This window comes from Corvus kubaryi, unplaced genomic scaffold (assembly GCF_017639235.1).
Source record: "Corvus kubaryi isolate FWS band 111438036 unplaced genomic scaffold, C.kubaryi_AGA036_p1.0 37249, whole genome shotgun sequence".
NCBI classification, from domain to species: domain Eukaryota; kingdom Metazoa; phylum Chordata; class Aves; order Passeriformes; family Corvidae; genus Corvus; species Corvus kubaryi.
In genome coordinates, this window is record NW_024581072.1 from 1 (window position 1) to 19,718 (window position 19,718).

Sequence of the window (19,718 nt, forward strand, 5' to 3'; positions counted from 1 at the left end):
CCCCTCCCCTCCCCTCCCCTCCCCTCCCCTCCCCTCCCCTGCCTCTCCGCATCCTTTCCATCTCCTCCCTCCCCTCTTTTGCCTTAGGTGTCTATGGACTGGTCAGTTTCTGGGCATGCTGTCAAACGAAGAAAGATGTGCTGGGTTTTGTTCAAGGCATAAAATATGTACGACAAATTTTTTTTCTTAGAGAAGAAGCCTAAGGGGTCTTCTCAGCTGTTTCTCATGCAGCATGTGCCTAACTTTGAGATATCTGGGTCAGGCTTCTGGCTGTTGCAGTACTGGCAAAAATAAAGAATCATTGTTTAAATTTTATTTGTCCCTGATCATTCATCCTTCTGGCATTTTTATTCTGCTTATTTTCTGTCTGCCTTTATACTCATACATTTTTGTACTGTGTCTCTTTGAACCTGCTTAACAAAATTTAATGAAGTTGATAATGATGGTAACATTACCATGAAGCATAACAAATTTTTTTTTTCTTACCATTTTCTTGCCTGTGTCTTCCTCTCGGTTTTTGTTCTTTATGGCACCTATTGCCTGTGGTGGGCTGACCCTGGCTGGCCACTAGGTGCCTACGCAAGCTCCTCTATCACTCCCCTCCTCGGCTGGACAGGGTAGAGAAAATTTAATGAAAGATCATGGGCTGAGAGAGGGACAGGGAGGAATCACTCACCAATTACCATCAAAGGAAAAATAGGCTTAAACTTGGGAAATTTTAACTTGGGAAGTTTAATTTACTGTCAATCAAATCAGAGTAGGATAATGAGAAACAAAGCCAAATATTAAAGGACCTTTGTGACCAAATCTCTGAAACCTGGAGTAAGACTCCTTAACACCATTTTTTTGTGTTAAAGAGGCATGATTTATTCAGGCACCTGGAAGGATATGGGGACCACTCCTCCTAACATGCCCCCCAATTCTTACAAGTGCGTTGCTAACATACAGTCACTACATGCATATTATAATTCGGTCATTACCATAAAACCCCTCCCCATGTTCCCCAAGTTCCAAAACTCAGTCCTTGTTTTGGCTGTATCTACATTCCTAAGCCAGATGTTCCAATATCCTTTCTTGGAGAACAACTTCTGCATGCCTTGCTTCTCTACTAGAGGTCCACAGACAGTGTCTTCTCTGCTACAAGTTCCCAGTCATAGTGTCTTTCTACTAAAAGCTCACAGTTACAGTAGAAATTGAATTAACATTTTTGCTATCACCTTCCTCCCATCCCCCACTTCTTCCTGGGCTTATCTTTGTTCCTGATTCTCTACCTCCTCTCCTCCAGCAGTACTGGAGGATGGGAATGGGGATTGCAGTCAGTTAATAATACCTTGTCTCTGCTGTCTCTTCCTCCTCTGAGAGAGGACTCCTCACACTCTTCCCCCATTCCAGCGTGGGGTCCCTTCCACAGGAGACAGTCCTCCATGAATTTTCCCAATGCTTTCACATATCATGGTTTCCACATCATTACCAGGATGATGAAGCCAATGGTTGTCTCTAGTTATAGCATTTAATTATGCACATCTAACCAAAACCTGTGAATTATACTGTAGTGTTTTATTTTTCTTATGCTTTTACTGTTTGGTGTATCAAGGGGTAAATACAATTATTTTTGAACAAGCAAACTGGCACTGTTGTCAATATAGCCATAAGCTAATGATGCAACGCTATTGTATAGGGGAAAAAAATTCCTAGTCTTTAAATTAAAGGAACTGCGGTGAACAAAAGACCTAGAATAAAACCAAGGGAAAATTTTAAACTAGACACTAAGGGAGTATTTCTCTTCGCAATAAAACTAAAGTGATATTGTCCTTTTTGGTTAAGTGTTCATTCGCATCCTGATGTGTCTTTTAGCTACTAATGAAGAAATTTCCTTCCTTAGTATTCAGCTGTGAAAAGTATTTCACATATTAGACTAAAATAGTTCACATCTAATAGCAACTGCAGTTCTTAAAATGGAAATCCAGTGCTCTCTTATCATGCAAAGTGTGGCTTCTTTGTTTTAGCTGGTGACTTCTTTGCTGATCTATTTCAGAACGAGTACCATCAGCCTGCAGCAAAGACTTAGAAAGCAGTGGTATTGTTATAAACAGGTGGTGGAAACTTGGCTGAGTGATGGTAATGCTGGTCACATGGGCGAAAATTACAGAAGAAACACAGGCTTGCACAGGGAACACTTCTGGTGTTTTCTTTGAAACTGCAGATAGAAAGTGTCAGGGGAAAGAGGTATGGGTATTGCCTTGCTGCAGTGCCATGAGTAATAACTACTAAAATTACCACTGACAGCAAGGCCTCTGACTGTATTCATGCTTCTGAAAATAGATGGAAATGTAATGGTTTTTCTTAATGATGTATTTCTCATCCCAGTGAGATGCTGTCTCCCAAGAATATCGTTTGGACAAGTGACTGAAAGGGTTTAAAAAATGCTAATGTGCTATAATGATGTACTCAGCAACACATCAATAGACAATAATTAATTGTCTTTCATCCACCAGATTTTATTTCAGTGTTCTGAGCTAGTAGTATTAGTTTCACCTCTCTTGCTGGCCAGAATTTTCTGTTGTGGGATTTTAATTTTATTTTTGTCTTAGACACCAAAAATAATGTGTCAGCCCAAAACTAAACAAATCCTAATTACCGATAATTTTTTTTTATTTAACATTCACAAATTTCAGTATTGCTGAAGATAGTCAGAGGAAAGACATTTCTGGGGTATACCTCAAGTATCTGAGTTCGGAACTCTGAGAGACAACATCAATATCAATGGAGATAATAGAATAAAATACAATTCTATTTGGATTCTTTGAACCTGTGTCAGAATGGTGTTACATTTTATAACTGAAAATAGAAATATAACTTGTGTACATATTCGAGTAGATTATGTTGTAATCAGTTGTTTTATCCTGCAGATTTCTAGAGAATTCTTTCAAAGAGAGATTTAGATCCTTGATACTAAACTGACTCCCGACTTCTCTTGTTTTATATGTTTTTATATCTAAGATGTCTTCAGTGAATAGCCCTCTATGGATGAATTTGCTTTCTGACAGCAAATTTATTAGGATGCAATGTATTACTTAAATAAATGCCTGGCAAGTGACAGACATTCCATCTGTTTTAAAATATGGCAACAATGATCAAATTTTTAAACGGTTTGCTTTTGCAATTTCATAATCTCTTTCTATACTTCCTGTATATTAAAAAGATTTCTTAACTTTTCTGATCTTTTCCTACAGATATCATAGGCTGCTGGTTCAGTAAAAGAATTATACCTGGTTTATTTAATTTTATTTCTTCTTTTTCATTTCTCCCCCCTGCCTAATATCAAGATTTATGTTTAGCTTTATGAAATTAAATATTGAGGTAATTTTACAAAAACTCATTGTGGTCTACTAAAAAACAATTGTAAATTAAAGGTTATTTGTTTACAAATTACTGCAAATATTGAAGCTCATTCCAAGTTCTCTCCATTGTGATCCTAGCAATCTTCCTGAATTGCTATCTTTTCTGATTTTTTTGGTCATTCTTATCAACCCTAGAACAAACAAATGTATAACACGAAGCATTCTTGTGCGGCACCTGAGTGTGGCACTATCCCACTTCCTTTATTGTTTTTCTCTTTTTTTCCAGTGGTAGGAATACGGAAACTTGCCAAATTAGCATTGAATATTCTTAGTGATTTGATTTACTGTTCATAAACTTTTAAGGAACTGATTACTGCATCTGACAGCTAATCAAGTGACTGAGTGATACTTTCATAAGCTCAGAAAGGATTGTGTAACTGTATCGGCAGAGATTTTATATGCTACACCTCCCTCTGAAAGCATGGAATCTGTTATTGTCTGTTCAAATGAAATGATACCTTCCTCCCTTGGTTTCAATGTTAAAATTGTTTAACCAAGTGACTAAGCACAGCAGTTCTACAGAAAACAAAGATCCACGCAGGTTATTTAAAACACTTGCTATAGATGCATGACATTCTCTGGTTTACATTTCTGCAGTTTAAGTGCACCAACAAGAAACCAAGAACTTGACTTGATCTTTAGCCATTGCTTTGGAGAAAATTGGACTGTTACAGTAATAAATTTTTAATTACCCTTTTGGCACTATAATAACAATGTAATTAGTATTTCTGACAGAAACCTGAAAGACAATTATGCAGCATGAATTATTCATAAAAGTGATGTTACTGCCTGCCTCACCTGAAGGAAGCTTGCAGGAACCTCCTAGCTAGTGCATCCTGTGACTTCTCTGGTACAGCTGTTCAAATCATAAATATCAGAATTTATCTAAACAGTTGCAGTGTTTTGAAAATTTCAGCGGCTCTCTCTTAGCTTTTCTGCTTTGTGCAAAAAAAAAAGTGCTATTTGTACTATCTAGAAAATTATGTATTAAAAAATGAGGAAAGACTCCTAAAACTTGGTAAAGTCTTCTTCATGATTTATGTTTCAGTTCTATGCTAAAAATATCACAAATTCATTTTTTTCTTGACCCTTTTCTCTGCAGTAAGGCAAAACTGTGATTTTTTTTCATGGGGTGTTTGTTCACAAAGGAGGTAACTTTCTGCCTTCTATGGGACTGGTTCAATTTGTTTTATGCTTCAGTTACTTCAACATAAGTGGTGTGTGTACCTTTGCAGTCACAACCACCCTCACTGATGCTTTATGTAATTTACAAGAACAATGATTGATCCTTTTCTAAGAAAAGTATGATATTGTATTTGCCTGTACAAGTAATAGCATAAGGAATTTTATCTAATTTTATTATAAGAGTACAATAGAAGCAACCATTAATCAACAGAAGGGCTACTAATCTGAAATTTTCAATAATATCAACTTTTCTTGGCTATAGGTTTCAATAAAGGAAGGTCTTATGGACGTGCATTTTGAATTGACAAGAATTCCTGGTAAGTATACTGTCAAGGAAGTGTTGTGCAGATAACATGGACAAGGATGCAAGCAAGGACATTGTGCAAGTCAGGACAGATTACTGTGTGTCAGAAAATGAAAGATAGAAATGGTATCTCTTAAAGTATTTGCTGTGCACTCTCATGCTTCACCTGTATCATGTCAAATGAAATTTCATGGAACCACCTGTTTTATTTTTATAAATTTTCTGCCTGCCCAATGAAAAAAAATCTCTGTTTCTCAAACTTTACCCCTTCAAACAAAAGTATTGGATAATGGAACTTTCAAGTTAAACTTTATTTTTTCCTTCAGATTTTGTGGAAGTATGAAGTATTTAACAACCAGCATGTGTGAAAATGCATGTAGGGATGTGGCAGCCTTACCTGAGTCTGATACAGTTCTGCTTCATGCTGATCATAGAAAAGCAATGACTGGGAGAGAGATGTTCAGATAATATTTACACTGATAAGATGAATCAATGCTTTGACAGAGCATCTGAAGTGGGGAAAGACCTAAGACACAATACTTGGGATAAACTTTTTCTAATTTTGGGTGTAGAGATGAGTTCTCATTCCATTTTTTTTAGTTGTATATGTTGCAGCCATATGATTCCTAATGTATTTCTTTTTTATCTTACAGACTGGGTCCCCACCCAATAGTTCTTCAATTTGCCTCTCTGGATTATGTTCTTTAGAACACCTTCCTTTGCACTGAGTGCCTCTAAAAATACACTGAATGACATTCATGCTACTCTGCTTGCTGTAACATTTAGGGCAAGAAGACTTCATGTCTTCTCAAAAAAATTAAGAAGATACAGAAAGTCTTACAACAAAGAACTCTTCTGGGAAGAAAAAAAAGTATGTGACTAACAGATGGTAAATGACAGATTTTTCATGTACACATTGACAAAAAAATTGGTGATAAAAAATCATATCAAAGAGAACTGTGACTTACTTTTAAACTCTGCAGCCATTAAATATTCTGGATTCCTGATATACAGCTAGGGTTTGTTAGCAGTCTTGATAAAGTGCAGCAGACTTTCCAGTCCATTAAATAAATGTGAGACGCATAATTTTACACAGTTGCTAAAATGCAAAATCAGTGATCAATCTTATTCTCAGCCCATTTCCTAAATATGAAAGCACTGGGATGTCAGAGGTAACTCAGAGTTCTGCAGGCTGACTTGCTGATTCTCAGTGCTATTGGAAGAAGTAGTTTAACTTTGCTGTGTTAAAAATAGCTGAACTCCTTACCTGAATGTGTGATTTAAGTGTGTCTCTTGTTTAAATATTGCAATGTAACGTGAAAAGTGTCTAGAATCAGGTTGAATACTGAAACCAGATGATTTGTGATGCATGGAGTTAGATGTTCAGAAGGGATTTTTTAAAAAAACTTCCAGAGAGTATATGAGCATAAAGCTCTACATAAAAATAGCAGGATGAAAATGCAAATTAAAATTTGGCCTGATTGACAGCAATCTCAGAGGTTTCTGAGACTATTGAACAGCCTCCTAAGGAAACCATCTGGCATTGGCAAAGAGATTGGCACGGTGTTTGGCAGGGTAGCATTCATCACTCCTGAGTCTAATGGCTCAATTTTGTTTCTTCTCTTTTCCTAATAACATCATGTTCTCCTGCAAATGTGAGTGATTTCTGGTCTCATTTACTGCCTTATGGTCAAATGAAAGTATACACAAGAATAGACTCTGGGCATTTGATAGGCATAAGAAATCATGGTTGATATGAGGCTTTATCATACAGGAGCATCAGAAAAGCTGATTTTTAGTATGAAGTTGTCATCAGTGAAATTATAACATTTTTGCTAATGGTATAGAAAGCTTTTGCCATTCCAGCTCTGTGTGACACCAGCACCGGGTGGTAGATTCCACAGCCCAAACATATCAGGTCTACTGAATGGAGAAAAAATTGTTTGAATTGGAACCCTGTGTCTAACCATCTTGTGAATCTGTGCTTTTAATGACAATATGTATGTACTTCAGGCAGTAGTTAAGCAAAGATATTTCTGGGTTAGTATAAATCTCTTATTTTGAGGACAAATAATGTAAAATATAAACTGAAATTTACCAGAATTCATAAGGCAACAAATTTTCTGAGTTCTTTAATTTTTGTAAAGAAGACAAATACTTTTAGATTGGTCCAGTAGTTCCATCTCAGCAGTTTGACTATTGTTTTGTTAAGTCAGATAAGATGCCCCACTACCAATGTTAAAAAACACAATTTTTTTCCCTTTTCCCATTGTTTCTTTGTACGTGAAGTCCTCTCACATAGCAACTTAAATTGTCACTGTGATGTTCCCCATTTATGTGATACTACTGGAGAGCACTGAAATCTGAGGCATAATTATATTAGAACTTAAATGTGTCTTACTGATCAGCGTCTGCCATGCTCAGTGTTTCTCCAAACCAACACGCAGGGATTGGAGTCTTCTCATTGTGGCAGGGTCTTTATACTTTTAGTGTCCTGTACTCTTCTCCACTAATATGCAGAGCTGTGATGCTGATTCTTAATTCTCCAACACTCATTTCATAATCAAACTACATGTCATGCAGACACTATAACATTTGTCCTACCTGTCAAATCTCATTTTGTTTTCAGCAGACACCCTAAATAAGAGTGGCATAAGTGCTCTTAAACTCCAGGGACATAAAACAGAATTCAAGGTCCTCAGAGGTCATTTCCTTGCTAGAATGAATGAGCACTGCTGTCACTATTATTGTAGTTTCAGACATTGAAATTGATCCATGAGGAATACAGATGAATATTAAATAAATGAGTAGATTTTTTTCTTTAGTGTTTGTCCCATTAGTTCTCAACTAAATGTCACATTTTTGTTATTCAAGCTACACCAATAGTACCTTTAGAGCATGGCTTATCTAAAGTTCAGTGTGTGTGAATTTATTTTTCACTTGCTTTGCAACCTGGCAGATAAATAATTCTTCCCTAAATAAACTGGCTGTATCTTGGGTGAACATAAAAACAGGCCTGAAGTGGTGAAGTTTCAGTGTGAGAATCTTTTGCTGCTTGACCTGAAATACACTTATTTAGATAGGCTTAGATATTCACTTCTCTAAGATATACAGAACAGCTTTCAAGTAAGGTTGTGAATTGTGCATATTTTAAACGTACTGAATTCTTATAAGAAAGCAGAAAAAAAAATAGTCTGAATTCTCAAGCAGAAATACAGTTTTTTCCCCACTTAATTTTGTGTTCGGAAAAAAATATCCTGTTCTTGTATAAATTTATACAATGTCCAGTTCAGTTGTTTCCTCTAGGCCTGGCTGCAATTTAAGTAGTATATTAATTGATAAAATCTTTATCAGCTTGATTTACATCTTAGTAGAGAAAGTTGCCTCCTGTTTACCAATAGTGGCTTTTCAAGGGTTGTATACAAAGTCTTATCCAATTCCAGTGTGAAATATCTTCAGCTAAGCTTTAGTAAATAAAACTGGTTAAAATGTTTTGATATACACAATGATTTAATAGTTCTTTTTGGCATTACAAGGTTGTTCTGAAAATTTTCCAGAGAAAGGAAGGAAAAAAGCCTACAGTCTGAAGCATGATGTATATTTTCATGTCACTAGCATGGTATGGCTAAATATCTCAATAAATAATTCCGTATATGGGTAGTTCCAGCATGTTTTTGCAAGTTAGCATTTTGTACATGAAACTCTTTTATTGTCTTTCTTAGGCAAGTAGATTGTTAACATAAGGAACTATATAGCTGGGTTTAACTAGCAGAATGAGGAGCTCTGCTGTCTTTCTTTTTCATCCCATTTGAACTGTCTGTTGAACAGTTGAATATCTATTTACAGCTCTTCCTCTCTCAAAGGTGCTGCCAGGTCTTTTCATCTGACATCTTTCCAAGTACCCTACTTTGATTAGTTTCCATGCTTTCTCTGCACTACATCATGCAACTTTCATTAAAGGAAAGCCATTTTTGGCATAGAAAGAAAACTCCTGCTGTTAGCAGGAAATCTCTTGGAAAAGCTCTTTAATGGTCAATTACATATGTTGAAGCTTGGCTAGATATAAAACCTTCATGTTCCTGTTATGCAGCCTGTGTCATAAAACTGGAAGACACTGGCCACCCTACTACTTTATCCACTACAAAATTAGCTTTCCTGTTTTCGTGGTGTTTTTTATAAAATCAGATTGCTTAGGGGGAAGTCAGGTCTGGATTGAAGATCTACAGGCTCTCTGATGGCCACTTAAATACTACTGGAATGTTACATATTGCACAAATTACACAGAACTTTTACACAAAGGTCAGTTGTTGAAGTTGTGGTCATCTGAGATTCCTTAGAAACAAACACTTAAATACTGTTGAGATACAGGTTTTTGTGGCAGGGATTGCCTTAGCAAAACAATACACAATACCTGTGCAGCATAACAATTTAAAAGCATTTTAATTTCATCTGGGATTTGGTTGACAAAACAAGACATAATAAAATGTCATGATAGAAAGATACAGTAATTTGTAGGATTTCAATATGCCTAAAACTGGTAAAGGGCTGTACACATTTATCTTCTGGCTGTTTAATGACCCTTCCCTGATCTTCCCAGAAACCACTGAAAAGTTTTTATGCCAAAAGTCAGATGTCTGCTAGAAAATATGTTAACTATTAGCAGTAGGACCAAAGTGGACTGGGAAAAGAATAGGTCACGAAAACATAGCTTATGTTCTAGGCAGCGGAAACAAGGTGCGTGTGTGTGTGCTCAACAAATAGAAAAACAGTACTTACATAATAATATTGACCCTCATATTTCCCTAAATGAGTTTTTCTTATATTTCTCTCCCTTATCTAGAATGCTGAATAGCATCCTGCTACAGCAATCTTGTTACCTTTTGCTCCTACATTTATTAGTAATTATTCAAATTATGTAATATTTGTATAATGGTATGGGAATTCATTCGAAACTGCATGATGATATTTTAGCAGAAAGCTATCAATGATCTATGGAGCATGAGGTGGACAAATTGCTTGGAATTTCTATATGAATTGTGTAGGTTGAGAAAATGATTGCTGATTTTGTCCCTGATTTGATGGAGGAACACTGAAACTTTTTGCTATTGTCCTAGAAGTCAAAACCTGGTAACGGTTAAAAAAACACTGAAAGGGGTTAGTCAGCTTTGTACTTCAGAATATATTTCATTTTACACAATGATTTTAAATTGTATAGAAGTATTAATGATTACAAAAAAGAAAACAAAAGAGTTCAGAGACAAAGAACATAGAAAGCCAAACAAGTGAGTAGCTCTTGAAAGAAAATGAAAGATGTGGTGTGAGAAATATGCAAGGTCAAAATACAGAAGGAGCATTTTTAATAACGTGGAAAAACTTGAAGAAGTGAGAAGAAAATGGAGAACAGATTGAAAGGTAAGAACAGCCTAAATATGTTTTAACAGAGAGGTAAGATTCAGAGGCACACTTGGTGAAGCATTTTCCAAGAAAACAGCAAGCCTGGAAGTTGTAACAAAAAGCATCTCTGTCAGTTGCAGATAGCAGAAGAACCATCAACAGTTCGCTGAAAACATACAAAGAATGCAAGCTGTAAGAACCAGCAGTCCAGCTGAGTGGGTAGTCTCCATTTTAAATCTCAGAGATTTGAAACCTCTTGCTGTTTTAATGGGATTTTTTGCCTTTAACTGAACTGGCTATTTCATCATGAGTGTTTGTGTTTTGAAGGTCTATTATGAATGGATGATGTGGGTTTAAATTAGCTCTTGTCTTTGCCCAGACCTCTGGCAGCAGGCAGTCGTGTTATTGAGGTGTCCAGCACCCCAAGACCCACTCTTATTCGCAAATTCTTTAATAATGGCTGATTTGGTCTATTATAAAATGAGTTATTTATTAATAGACACAAACCTAACAGACATAAGACTTAGACTATGACTACACAGGGGTAAGACAAAAGGGGATACTAGTATACATGTGGAGTTAAAGGTACCATTAAATTTACAGCTAGCTAAGAAATAGTATAACTTAGAATCCAGTGTTTCTTGCCATCCAGTTCTTTGATGGAGTACACATTGAAAAATCCACTCTCTCAATTCCCGGGAAAGTGACCACAAAAGCCCACGTCCAGACTTAAGGAGAGAAATCTCCTTGCACATTCCCAAGGAGTGTTTAAAAGACTTCTGCCTCTGTGATAAGCTGTAATACTTTTATAGTGTAAAAACAGGCCTTTTGGTCACCTGAGTGTGTTTATCTCTTCCCACATCTGTTAAGCTAGGAGACCTTTTGGCACTAGGAGATGATACCCCCTGGACCTTGCCTACCTGGGTTACCTCTTCTATCTGCACCGGCCATCTGTGGTGGGAGAGAGGTGATATGGCCTGCCACAAGGTCTTAGATAATTAAAGGACAGCGACTTGTAGCAGTTTTAATAGAGGACACATGCATTGGCTTCAATGTGTGAGAAAACAGAAACTGTTGGATCAACAATGCACCATACTTCATGCGGCCTTCTCTTGACTCTTTCCTCCTTCCGGGAGAAAGCTTGAGAATACTTGGTCTTGTAGATGATAATACTCAAAAACACTAGACAGCTCTGCAGAACAAAAACATTTGGGACAGCAAACACAGGCAGAGGAAACCCTTGACATCCTCTCAGAGGTGACATGGGAGTTGCACACCATGAAGTGGTGCTCAATCTGGGCTGGCCTGGAGATCATGTGTGCAATCACTGCTGAAGGAAGTGTAGGCATTTTGCATTTTGAGGATGGGATGGTTTATATAAGAGAGCAGAGTAAGCAACAAGTAAGACCGTTTACATAAAAGGCAGTATTTGTTAGTTAAATAAATTAATGCAGTTCATCTTAATGGCAACTTGAAAGTTTTGGGAAATAATTTGAAAATCAAAGGGACTTTTGAGACTCATTACCATGAACAATGGCTTGTGTTAGTTTCCTCCATGATACTGATTTTGGCAAAGTTTGTTGCTCCTGACTTGGAAGAGACCCTTATGTAAGTATGCAGTGTCTACTCAGCTTTTCTCATAGCTTCATACCTGTGGCTGAAGCAGTGCTCATTCTCGTCACAAGGCTCCACAAGCTAATGCAGCTATTGCCACTGAGGGCCATCACCAGGGCTAACACAGCTCTTTTGCTGTGGACAGCCTTTCTGTTTTCTGGGAGCTTCCACCAGAAGGGACTAAGCATGTAAAAATCTTCAGCAACTGTGTCACAGCAAATTATGAAGATTTTTGCTTCCTAAGCATTTGTGTAGAAGAGCATGCAGGCAGACTAGCTTCATGGCTGAGTTTTGGGGTCATTTTTACCAACAGGTGGAAGCAGAGAACTCTTTAACTTCCCAGTATCCTAAAGAGGATAGAGTTTAAAGTTATTTCCCCATCCTCATTTTGACGTCTTTTAACCTAATACTGGCTTCTACTGTTGACAGTTATGCATTACAGTAATTGAAAATGCAAGCCAGGAGTACATTAATTGCAAAAGCAGAGTAAATTACCACCTCTAAACATACACTTACAAATAGAAGGAACTCACAGTCAAAACCCAGAATAATGCAGTTCTTAAATTTTGTCATGACCTAAATAAATACAAGAAGACAACCAAATTCAACCAAATCATTAGTAATGGATAATTTTCTTTAATGTTTCATAACCAGTCTTTGTGTTAGCACAGGATAAAGATTTGTATTTTGATCAGACTGCTGGGGATTTACAATTGTCTACAAAACGAATGTCAGATCTACAAGATTGAAGTAGCAATCCCTGGTCTTGCTGTTTTTCAATTCAGTACCGGATGAAAAAATCATCACCTGGTTTCAAGATTTTCCTGTTTCTATATGACAGGAACTTGTTTATGGGGGATTAAGTAGTTGATGGTTTTGGTTAAGGTTTTTCTACATATTTTTTACACATGCAGTGATACCTATGTAAGATTTTCTGTAGTAATCCACAATAAATGTGTTCTATTTGTTGAAAATATTTATTGTAGATCCTTCACCTGTATTATTTTTATCTTCCAGAAGTTGAACATCTTAACAGTTTTTGGGTTCTAGAATACTCCTATATCTTCTCACAGAGGTCATATCCAGATGCTTATCTCTTCAAACAATGTTAATGATGATTAAATTCAAACCTGAAAAACAGGAATGCTTTTTTTTTTTCCCCTCCCTTACCTACCTTACACTGGAGACATGATCTGTCTTTGGTATTTCAGTCTACCGATCTGTATGGCTCCACCAGACTAACACAATTATCCACATCCATAAAGAGGCTCCTACACAAAGAAGAAAACTGTAGCCAGAGCTATTGAACACAAAGACACTATTTATAGCATACAGTATCCCTGGGCTGGAGATCACTGGCAAATAAATGTAAGTGTATTCAAGGGCAGTGTCAGCATTTGGCTGCTGATCACCATCTGCCCTTGCCCAGTGCTGGAGACTATGCTGGCAGGGGGAACTTTGGTCTGAGGTCCTATGGGTTCTTCTGACCAGAATTTCTCAATTGTATAATTGAGATTAGGAATAGCAGATGAATAACTAAATCTTTCCTTTATCTCTACTGCATATGGACAGGCAAATAAGTTATTCAATGCCTTTTGTCAACTGATATTGAATGAATTTATTTGATAGTGAATTTTTTTGTATGTTAATGAAAAAGAAAATGTGTATTTTCAGTCAAACTTAACAACTAAATATTTTGTGTTGCTTGAAGTTTTTGATCCAGGTACACTAGAAATTCTGCCTTTGTAGTTAATGTCTTCAGCCTATTATATATCAGATGAAACACAATCTGAATATAAAAAATATAACAACACTCTTAGTACTAAAGCATGTGCTTGTCTCCACTGCTTCTTTTTACTCAAGAAAGTAATGTGTTAAATTCCTGAAAGATCTGGCAGACTGGAAGGCAGATAAAAGACATATGATGGAAACTTCACATCCGTGACAGAGTAAATGAACCTTGTCTTTATACTTTCCTACAGATATCTAATTCTTTTTATTGTTAGGTTAGAGTTACAAAGTCTAATTCTTTTTATTGTTAGGTGAGAGTTCCAAAGTGTTTTGGTTTTGTTCGTGGGGCTTTTTTTCCCCTAATGTGATCTTTGTATATTAAATTATGCAAAAGTATATAATGGATGCAACAAGAATGGAAAGTGAAGCTGATAACACATAAAATGAATTTCAGGTATTTTTGCATTGATAAATATAGAATGATGTGCAGTTTTCCAAAGTTATGGCGTATTTCAGTCGAATTGCATCTTGCTAAGATTTGAATGCTCTATTTTATTTTTTTCCATTATTATTCTTTTCATAGATGCCCATGTTATTCAATTATGAGAACAAAATCAGAAATGCTTAAAAATCTATGAAGCAACTGAGCTGTATTCCGCTCAGCTGTAATTAGAGAACTGAGAACCTCATTTCTCAGACCCTGAGGAATCTTGATTTGTGATAAAAGAGGAAAGGAGAAGACAGCTTTTCATGATCAACAAGATTTAAAAAAAAAAACCCACACCAAATGTCCAGAAAAAAATGCATGGTTCAGAAGGCTGAACTGTATAAAAGCTTGATGTTAATGCTGCTGAAAGCATCCTGCTCTCTGAAAGTATCATTCTAATGTGTTTTTGTTTACCTCCAGTTCTGGGAAATAGGACAGAATGGAATTATATGCATCATGGTGGAAGAAGAGAATTGTAGCTTTGTTAGAACAGCATGTCAAAACCTGTTATTTCCAGATCATGAAATTCCTTAATATTCTGACCTTTTAATCCGGAGTTTACCAGCAAGCTGAAATGTTTCAATTTATGAAAATATCATAGAGATAGATTCCAGAGCATTGAAACAATTTGGATCAGTGCAGCATGTATCTTTAATGAAATGGAAATGCACTTGACCAAAATTTACCCTACAGGCATGTCCTGTTTGCCCTCCAGTCAGACAAAATCTGTCACATCACACACCCAGTGCTGTACCCCTGAGGAAGGTCTCTGTGCGCTGGTAGATTTGTGGAACAGAAGCTGGTACTTGAGGTTTAATACTTAAGCAGGTGGCATCATTAGCACAAAGATGTGTTTTTCTCCTGGTAGAATTGCTATTCAGTGGAAATGGTTCTTTAGCAGTGCAGGCTATATGGTAATTAACTGTAATGACTGCATATAAAAGGAAGCCCTCCCTTTGCCTCTGTTGTCAGAATGGAATTTGGGGCCTTTCAGAGAAGCTACCGTTAAATTTTATGAACCTGTGGAGTAGTGGCACTTTAGAAACACACTTTATATATTAAGCAACAAAAAAATTTGTATTAACAGTTGGTGATTAAAAAGACTGGATAACAGAAATGCCACCCTAGTTTTACAAGAGGGACTAAAAGCAGTATTGCCTAAAGCTATACACTGATTCTGTGGTAGAGACAGCTCTTCCACTCCAGTGCTTTAATTACAGGAACAAATCTTCCTTTCACCAAATGTAGGCTCACCTGAATCTCTTAGCAGTCAAGCGAGGGGTTGATAGAAATATTCAGATGCATCACATTTCTGATGCTGCCTTTCCCTGGTAGTGGTGAAGAGCATAATTTTTTTTTTTAAATATATCTCTGGATGGATTTTTACCTTTTACCTGATGTGTGAATAAAAATTTTAAACCAATGAACTTTTTTACCTGGCCAAAAAGAAATGTCCTGGGGTTTTTATTTTGCTTAGGCCAGTACTTAAAATAAGGAATCACCAGTTGCAGTGTACAACCAGGAGAGGCTGTGATTGGTCTCATAAGAATAAAACTTTGTTAGGCAGTGAGGTTTTCCACTCAGTATAAAGGTTATAAAATGCTAGTATCTCCTTTTCTAGTCTTTTGTAGAGGGCACTTCTTATATATTTCTCTGTGAGTGATTCTGATTGGGTTTTTTTAAATGGATTTGTCTAACATCAAAGTTTTTTAAATGAATGTTGCTTGAAACAATATTCGGCTGTGGCAGGTCTTTTCTATGGTATTCGGAAGACATTTTATAGCTGGGAGAATTGAACTCTTTGGACACTGAACTACCAATATTTGTCTTCAAACATTAGTATTTCAGTGATGAATCAGCTCACATAGCATTTTGTGAAGGTGTTCAGAAGCACAAGTTCAGCCATCTATCTGTTTATGTCTAAGAAAATATTGTAGTTTTTGGAAGGGTTTGCCATGGGCTGAGTACTGGATTGGGAAACTACATGCTTAATTAGAATTCCTAAACCAAGTGAAAAGAGAGTAAATTCAGAGAAAATACTACTGTCTTGCAATTAAAGTACAATATGTTTAACTGGACAAGCATTTACCAAAGACTTGGAAAATGCTATTAAATAGTATCCACTGGGAAAATTAATAGAGGAAACAACTCCATAAAGCAAGTGGCATAATTCAGTGTGCATCACTGTGATCACTCCTGAAGCACAGGTAAAGGCAGGGACTGTCTGTATTCCTCAGATTTACACAGATATTTTCATGTGACCCTTCCTTGAATAGCCAGTGTTAGGTCTGCATTCTTGTCTGGAGAAGACCTTGTGGTTGATCATGGTATTATAACTGTGAACTTACCAACAATGTTTACAAACCAAGACAACCTCTTTGCACACCACCATCTTACAGCAAAATGTCCTTGAAGCCATTAAATTTTTATACTATTGTTTATCTAAAGAAATTTCATATAATCTATATATTTTTCTTTTTTTTCTTTTTTTTCTTTTTAAGTCACTTTTCTACAAAGGACGACATGTTAACAGTTTGCAAAAAATGTAGCCAAATACTACTAGTAGGAGAGGAGCAGGATAAAATCCTTTCATTTTTATTAATTCCACTGAATAATCAATGAAATCACCATGAACAGCACTGTTGCCTTGGGACCATTTTCCAGTATTTCAAACCGTGAAAATGGCTCTTTGTCAAAGATTTTAGTGCTGTTTTTTTCCCCTTTTTGAATAAGAATTTTTTAAGCACCTAATCAGGTTTTCTTGTGAAAGGAGGAGATGGCAACTAAAGTGTGACTTTCATTCAGGAACAGCAAACAAGCAAAGATGAGGATGTCTGCATTCAGACTTGGTCTTGTATATCTGAGGCTTCAGAACAATTGGACAGATAAGGAACTGAGACTCTCAGAGATGCTGAATATAAAGAAATGCAGAAACCTTGTAGCTGCTAGTCTTACTTTCAATAAATCAAGTGTATATTTAAAAACACAGGCACAAGAATTTAGAGCAGTAAAAGGATTTTTATGTGCCCCAAAGGAGCATACTTCTTCTAGGCTGAACAGGCACTAGAGGAAAACCCTTTCTTTAGCAGACATCATACAGATAGTGAGTTAGTTACTGAAAAAAGTTGGAATATTTTTGAAGCTTTGCTTTTTTATATTTCTCATTGCATACTATATGTGTTGATTAGCATGAAAGACTGAGATGAAGGATAGGTGGATTTACCTCTTGGCTTCTTCAGATTTAAAGTGCATTTCCTTCTTGTGAAAAACGAGGTTCACTTTCCTGTCAGAATTTAAAGGGTTTAATATAAAGACAATAAGAGACACATAAAATAAAGCAAAGGGATAACGGCCGGGTGCCTTGGCGCTCTGCCAAGAGCACACTGATGCTAGAGGTGAGTCCTTTTTATACCATTTTTACTGTCTGTTCTCTATTCATATTAAAACTTTTCCCGGAGCTGTTCTGCATGGCCACTCCTTGGGTCCGCCTTTTTAGAGCATGCGTAGTCTTCGGCCTTGTGGTTTTATTTCTTTTGATTCTTGGGGTTGGGCCCGCTAGGTAGGGGTCGATGGTAGGGTGGATCTCTTAATTCTCCAGGCAGTCAGGGCTGATTGCAGCTTTGGGCCTCTTTGCCCCCCGGGCAGAGCGGTGATAAGGGCTCTCGGACCCTCCTGGCCGCCCGTTCTCCGGGCGGAGTAGCCTTTGGGCCCTTTTGTTCTCTGGACAAAGTGTTGATTAGCAGCTTCTCGGGCCTCATCCTCTGCTCGCTTGGAGGTTATCTTACTTGCTCACACTTGCTAACATTCTTGCTAAAACGAGAGAAAACTACATCCACACAGCAAAAAGCATTTCTAACATTATATAATATCTACCTTAATACTTTGCGAGAAGCCAATACTATAATATATGTTTATAACATTCTGAATTTGACCATTAATTTTGTTTGGAGTAAAAAAATCTCCCAGGGAAAAGCTATTCTGGTTCAGGCTCTTTCCTTGTGGTTTTGTTTTCAATTGTGCGTTGGTTTTTGGGTTTTGGGGTTGTTTTATCAGTTCACCATACTGGCATTTCTTATGTAAGTATCACAGGAAAAAAACCACCATCTTGTCAGTCTTTTCCATGGTCTATGATATAAATAGGTTAGCTCTTGGTATGCATCTGTTCTCACCCCACCCTTGGCACTTAAAATATCTCTGTATTCATTAATACATACCTAACACTTGAGATACAGTATATACTTTTTTTTGGTGTATTACTATGTGATTTATTACACTGTGTTAGTAGTAGGAAAGCCCCAACACTGAAATGTTGAAAGATCTAGTAAAGGGCATTCTTCTTCTCTTTAAATAGATATCATGCATCTAAGCACTACTGTTGCAGTTTAAGCCCAGGTCTCAGATGAGAGAGACAAAAGGCAGAGATCCTGACCTGAGATTTATCCTGCTTCTGAAGGAGCGTTTGTCATGTTGTACCTGCATAACCGCCTGACATACCAGCTTTCACTTCAGTCACTTCCAGTATTCATTGTCACTTCACCTTTAATAAAATTACTTCATTATTATTTCTGCTTCTGTGCTGTCCTCTCCCTTCACTTCCATGACAGATTGTACCAGACAGAAAATGTACAGTACCTGTGCATAATATCTATCATTCCACTAAACACATTGGAAATAAATTCAAATTTTGGCTCTTGGTGTTTAGGGAAAGCCACAAGTCTTGCAGACAGGGGTTTACTACCAGAGTGCAGTTTCTGGAGCCAGCTGGTCAGAGCAAAGGCAACTGACCCCATTAAACAGAAGCATACGGTTCTGTAGTAAAGTATAAGCTGAGGTGTGAGGAACCTGAACTTACATTTATCTAAGTGCCTGCAGGCACTTGGTTGAGCAGGATTCAGCTGTGTACAGCACATAAATTTTACTGTTACAAGCTAACCAAAAAGGAGTGGATGTCTGTCCACAGTAAAAGACACTTACAGTGCCTATTATGCAAAAGACCGTTGAAATTTATTCTGTGTTGGTTGGCTTAATCATGTAATTTCAGAATGCCTATTTATTATTCACTTTGGTAAAATACACCCTATATTATTTTCCCCTTCATTTGAATGAATTTTATTTACTGATAATGCTGGAAAGTGTAAACTGTATTTAAGAAGTTTAAGTTGGGCCCTCCATGAAGATAACTCAGTGTTCGCAGTGGCTGGAATTCCTACGTGCTGCTCTTCCTGTGCTCCCCTGCTGACCTGTGATCCCTATAACAAATAAATCACAGCCAGTTCTGTGATCTCTAGATAAATTGTGTTTAAAAAGCAGTCCAAAATATTTCTTTATTTTCCAAAGGATCCTTCATACCTTTGCCATTGAGATAAAATATCAAGCTAGACAGTACTTTCTTGACTGAAAGAGGCTAGATAAGTAGCCCCCTCATGAAAGACAAGAAAGAAATTTTTCTGCTTACTAAGCTAGATAAATTTTTTGTATAATGCAACACAGCAATTTTAGTTATTTCATATATTTATTTATTTATTTCATCATAAATTTTACTTGTTTTTGTAGTGCTACTGTTTGGCTAACAAGGAAGAACCAAAAAAACCAGTCTCCAAAT

The 19,718-nt window shown here is 36.8% G+C and overlaps 1 long non-coding RNA gene across 1 annotated transcript; it reads right to left on the bottom strand.

Annotated features, from left to right (window-relative positions):
* Window positions 1-3,294: 3,294 nt before the first annotated feature.
* On the bottom strand, window positions 3,295-17,483 carry LOC121662341. Its single transcript, XR_006015255.1, has 2 exons — window positions 17,340-17,483; window positions 3,295-13,687 (listed from the first exon to the last, which is right to left on the bottom strand). It is a non-coding gene; the product is annotated as an uncharacterized LOC121662341 (long non-coding RNA).
* Between the last annotated feature and the right edge of the window lie 2,235 nt (window positions 17,484-19,718).